Source organism: Pinus tabuliformis, chromosome 6 (assembly GCF_031772625.1).
Source record: "Pinus tabuliformis cultivar Carrire ecotype Pingquan chromosome 6, CPIR1, whole genome shotgun sequence".
Lineage (NCBI taxonomy): Eukaryota > Viridiplantae > Streptophyta > Pinopsida > Pinales > Pinaceae > Pinus > Pinus tabuliformis.
The window spans coordinates 786,742,691-786,748,690 of record NC_142292.1 but is presented as its reverse complement, the minus strand read 5'-3'; positions in this window follow the sequence as shown (position 1 = coordinate 786,748,690).

Genomic DNA, 6,000 nt, shown 5'->3' with positions numbered 1-6,000 from the left:
TGGGGTTTTTCCCTGGCTTGAAAGCCTAAATTTTTGTCTCTTTCTTCTTTGTGATCTTGGAAGACTAGTATTGTGTAATTGCTTGATGAAGAAGGAACAATAAATAACAAAAGATAGAAGATTAACTCTCACAAGTAATTACCAAGTAAGAAAATCAATCATCATCTACATTGCCTTTGATTTTCTAACATGGTATCAAAGCTAAGGTGAAGAGGAGACACTCTTACAAGGCAGAGACAAGAAGATCACCATTGTAGCAGCCATAACTGAAGATATATTTTGGTAGTAGTTGACTACCAACTCAATGTAATAGCCTTGGGTTAAGTTTCCATGTAAACAAAAATAAGACCAAGGTCATGGGACATGTATTCCAAGCTAAATGGTGGGGAAAATATCACATTGGGGGTCACTTTTGGTTTACTTATGGCTATGGAAATTGGCAAAGACATCGGCGAAGGAAAATAGACATTAATTGGTATTATTTATGAGAAATAAAGGAAAGTGAAGAGAAACAAATTCGCATGCTAAGAAAATTAGAGGAAAAAGGAGGAAAATGAAGAAAAAAGGAGACATCAATGATAAAAAGGCACCTAAGAATCAATTCACATCTTTTTCCCATCCTTGGAGTAGGTGTATCAAAGGAAAGAGAACAAGCACTTGGACAAGCAAGCAAAGGAAGGAAAAAGGAAAGCAAAGTACAAGCAAGGAAAGCGAGGTGAAGGTTAAAGCAAGAAGTTCAACAAGAATATTTCGCAGGTAATAGGTTGCGTATATGATTTCCTAGTTGAGTGTGAATGCATAGTACATGCATTTTCTTATTTGGTTCATCTTTTGTCATTGGCATGTGTTCTTCCAGGTTTGACAGTGGTTTCAACTTTGCCTTACCATTTCCTGGATAGCTATGGTGTGATGGGGGTTTGTTCTTGGTTGAGCTCTGAATTGTTGGAATGTTTTAGAACCAGGTGAGGTGGTCTTAGGAGAATTCCCAAGGGTTGGGGGTGGAGATTGCTGGAAATAATATTGAGAGGGGGGGTGAATCAGTGTTAACAAATTAATAACTTTTTCATTTCCATAATCAGATTCATATACGCTACTTTAGTTAAGGGAACTCGCGTGTACACGCAACTGTGTTTAGAGAAACTAGCGTATATCCAACAAACTTATGATTCAGTTAATTCATCATATATTGATTTTTAATCAGTGCATCAAAACCATATAAATAGTAACCAGGTGCAGTAAAAACATAACAGATCATCACACACAAGAAACACACATGAACACCAAAATATAAGGTGGAAACCCAATGTGGGTGAAAAACACCTGCGGCAATTGTCTCTATCTTCTTTTTAATAATAAGATAATTCTGCTTACAATTTTTGTACTGGTGTAGTCTTATACCAGTACACAGGCTTCTACCTGCAGAAGGCTACAACCTTCTCTTTTCTTCCAAGGGCCACGTTTCATAAATTTTCAGACTGAATCCATCAACAACATCATTCAATCATCAAATATATCTACACTCTCCTTTTGAACCAACCACAAGCGAAACAATCAATCACTCTGATCATTCAAAATGTTGTCACCAGAATACAGTAACCAGAACCTAAGCCAAAACCCAGAATACTGCAACAACAAACAACAGCAACTAAAACATAGATTATAAGGTATACGCTACTTTCTTGTGTTGAACCTGCGTGTATATGCGCTTTCCTCAAATCCAACTAGCGTATACATCTGTAAATATTAATTCATAATTTTGCATCTATACTAGACTTCAATTATACCCAGATCATATCATTTACAGAATAATATATGCGTCAATATTCAGATCTAGAATATTCATGAGCAAAAACACATAATGATAGGTCACTTTACGCCTTAAGAACCTGATTCATCGTTAGATCTTATTCTCCATCAACTGCTAAGGTTCCTCCTTGGTTCAGATCCAACAATGCACCCATAACCCAATAACCTGCATACTAGATCTTACTCTTCATAAGATATTCAATGCTTGAGTACCTTGGCCTAATGATCTTTTCCTCCTTTTATAGTTTTAGGCCTTTCTCAATACCATGGACCAAAACCACTTAGGACCAATACCTTGGATCAAATACCTAGGGTCAATACCTCGGATCAAATACCATGGACCAATACCATGGATCAAAATACCATGGACCAAATACTTTGAACCAAAACTTTTAGTTTTCCAAGGTATACGTGCTTTTCCTTTTGTGAAAGTGTGTGTGTACGTATACGTGACTTGTATACAGTGAACCCGCGTGTATATGTGTCTTGGTCAATGGTGAACCTGCGTATACCTTTCTTTCTTCATTATGTGTAGTCTAATCTGTAGCTCTGTGCTGTTAACCTGTAGAACTTGTGATCTGTCATCTGAGTGAGTTGCTTTCTGAATTGATTCCTTGAAGCTACCCTGCGTTTCATCACACTTGTAAATACTCTTGTCATGCATTTTGTTACATCTGATATCTCTTCTATAGATTCATCTAGTTACCATATATAAGAGAGTTGTTCTGCTACAAGTGGGTTGCCATCAAGTACAACACATACATCATAATGCCAACAATCTCCCCCTTTGGACTTGATGGCAACAACCACAAGAACCACACCAAGTCACTCTCCCCCTTTAACATCAAGGGCAAAGGGTCATTCTCCCCCTAAGTGCATGCTGAATTCTCTGATAAGCTGAAGTGTTGATTGAGCTCCCATGAGCGAGTCCATGCTCCCCCTGAGCATAAGCAAGGTCTGCAAAAAGATGTTCTAAAAGAAGAACATGACTCTATACATACATCACAAATGACCTTCCTATCACCAATGATTCATACATGCATCCATCTCCCAACCAAGTGGGGATATACCAAATTTGACTCATCCACCCAACCAAGTGGGGATATATCAATTGTTTATACAAGTCAATTACCTCATTCATCCCATGCATAGTTGGGTTACAAATTAGGTCATTTCATGGCCGCTACATTAAAAGATATACATGACATATATAACAGAGACCAAATGTATTAAACAAGACCATGATAGTCATCAACAACTATCATCAGCAGCATTTGTCAACAACATCCAAACCTGTAACCTGCAATACCATTCTCTTGACCAACCAACAATCAGTAGCAAGATGTATCATTTAGCCACATAAGCATCATCACCAAGGAATTCTAACCATAATGCCAACAATGCATTATTCGAAGCATATGCTCCCCCTGAACCTGTTCCATCTGATCACTGTCAGATCTAATTATGCATATATCAGCAAGAAGTATCAAGGCATCATCATCAATCAGATATACATCAAGTTAACTTGTGAGGATCAAAAGCACTTCTAAATAACATTTTATGAGTACCAACATATTTTGCAAGTGTGGTCTTGATCTATGGACTTTAAGCATGCCCAAAATTCATTTATGCATATAAAACTTCTTGACACCTCCTCTTATAATCCTTCATCCTCATACACATATGATCATCCTCTACCGCATGGGTTGAGTAGATAGACGACATTATATGTATAAGTAATGAGTGTATCTATAAGTGACCAAAGAAATCCATGCTTAACTACCTAACTCGTAATGACTCTTCAATTTCCCATGGAAACCCGTGATAGGTATTCATCACTTTCTGTAATAGTGTAGTCAAATTGTGCAATTAGAATTGTGGGTGAGGAAACCAATGAGGGTGGATTTTTCATACAACACCAATCACAATTAATTCTCTTGTTAATTCTTTTGCGACAAATTATTAAGTCCAGTGTTATGGTTAATCCTAAAATTATACTTTGCCTGATTTCTACAACCATTGCTCACATAACAACATACCCAATGTAAATGTAAGATGACAACATATTGTTTTTACATGCCATCAACAATAACTCATTAAATAGTTACCCAAAATATCATGGTGGACAACCCGTAACTCTAATTCTGTTTTACATACTACCTGCAGTAAAGTATTTACCCCAAGACATCATGGTGGACAACACGTAACTCTAATTTTGTTAATTCCTACATGGTTTATGTCAATATTCTATTATTGTACAAGATGGCAGTGCAATTTATAGCTACCAAACTTACACATAGTCTTTGAGGTTTTTTGGCTATCCATGTGAAATGATTATGAGATTTTCTACCCTCCGGTAGATGCACACTCCTTAAGAGGATCACATCCTTAGGGAAGAAAAATGAATACTAGTGACAATCAAGGCAATTAACTATTGCACACCTTTAAGGTTCTACGTAATAGCATGAAAATTCTAGGGATTTCTACTGTACAATAAGTCAAAGTCAACTACATATTTTCACTATGTGCATGTGAGAAAAAGTAACAACCCTCGATATTTTTGGTGATTAACTTATGTAATTATGAGAGAAAAAGCACAAATCCTTCCTAAAAATGCAACAAGATTGTTTCCAAAATTAAGCTCATAATTTGGCATCTAAAGGTGTTAACTTATTGTAATCTACTATCTATGGTTTTAGAAGAGCACTCTGAAGGTTATCAACCTTCATGCAAATGAGCGAAAGAGCAGACCCACAAACTTCATTAATTTATATTCAACAATATCAAGGAAATTGACACTAGCCTTGAACATTTGAAGGGCCCTTTTTACACAGTGCACAAGTGCATCAACATAGAACTATTTTAGGTACATTGTTCAGATTTCAATGTTGTATCTAGCCATTTAAATGCTTTTTTCCCAAGAGAAAAATATAACTATTGTAAGGCTGGAACTTAAAATTGTATGGGATTATTTAACAAAGTGATGGGATCACTATGACATTCCATGAACAAAATAATACTTAGAACTAGTTACCACAACCAACAAGGAACTTCCATCATGAAACTAATCCATTAGAATGCTACTCCAAACTTAAAGAGGCATGTGTTGGCATAATGACAAGGAGATTTGTACTAGGCATGTGACTCATGGCATGTAGTTGTTTAACCTCAATGTTTAATGTTCAATATTATGTTTTGAATCCTCTTGCATGTTTTTAGCATCATGCTCACTATTCCACACCCTGCATATTTAATAACTATACACAACACTTAAACAACTCAAGCATGTGGCATACAGGAAGAACATACCTAGTGCTGCAATCTGGTAACCATGCACAGTCAAGTGAATGGTCCAGTCATGAATGGGATATCAAGGTAATGGGTCTGCTATATGGTCACTGGTATAAGGCCAATAGTTCTTCTACCAACCATTGGCAGATTGCCACAACTGCAACTATCTAGCATATGATTATGTCCCAGTGACTAGGCTAAGGATTCTAGAGATTTGTCTCCACCCTTTATTGCTTCAAGGATTCCAAAGATTAATCTCCACCCTGCAATTATTTAGCAACTCCACCTAATGTTGGGAGTCCAAAGTGTGCTAAATCTGAGCACTCAACAAGTAAATTGGTCTTGGAAGACTTTCATGGTTCATATGTCAGGAAAACTATGTGTTGTCAGATTGAGATATCAACATAACAAGCAAGCCACTTCTGCTTGTCAACCATGATGTTATGTAACTTAGTACAAATAGGTAAGTTGGAACCATTTATATGTGTTGAACAACCTTAGTGATTAATACACTCAACAATGTGTGACCTGGAATGGGCATGGTGCTAGACTCATAACTCTCCTCCCAACCATTGACAATATGCCTGTAATGCAGCTATCATTCCTAGCATATGAAACATGTCCCCATGTCTAGACCTTCAAGAATTTCAGAGGTCTAATTTGACCTCCTCCCTTATGGAAAATGGTACTCCATTTCAAGATCGTCCAGGGACTCCAGAGGCAACCACCTCCACCCACCAGTTTGTGAGGGGTTCCAGAGATGAGAATCTCCACCCTCACTCAGTTCAGGGACTCCAAAAGTAATCCACCTCCACCCACCAGCCAGTGAGGGGCTCTAAAGGTGAGAACCTCCACCCTCACTCAGTTATGGGATTCTAGAGGCTTACCTCCACTCTATGGTTG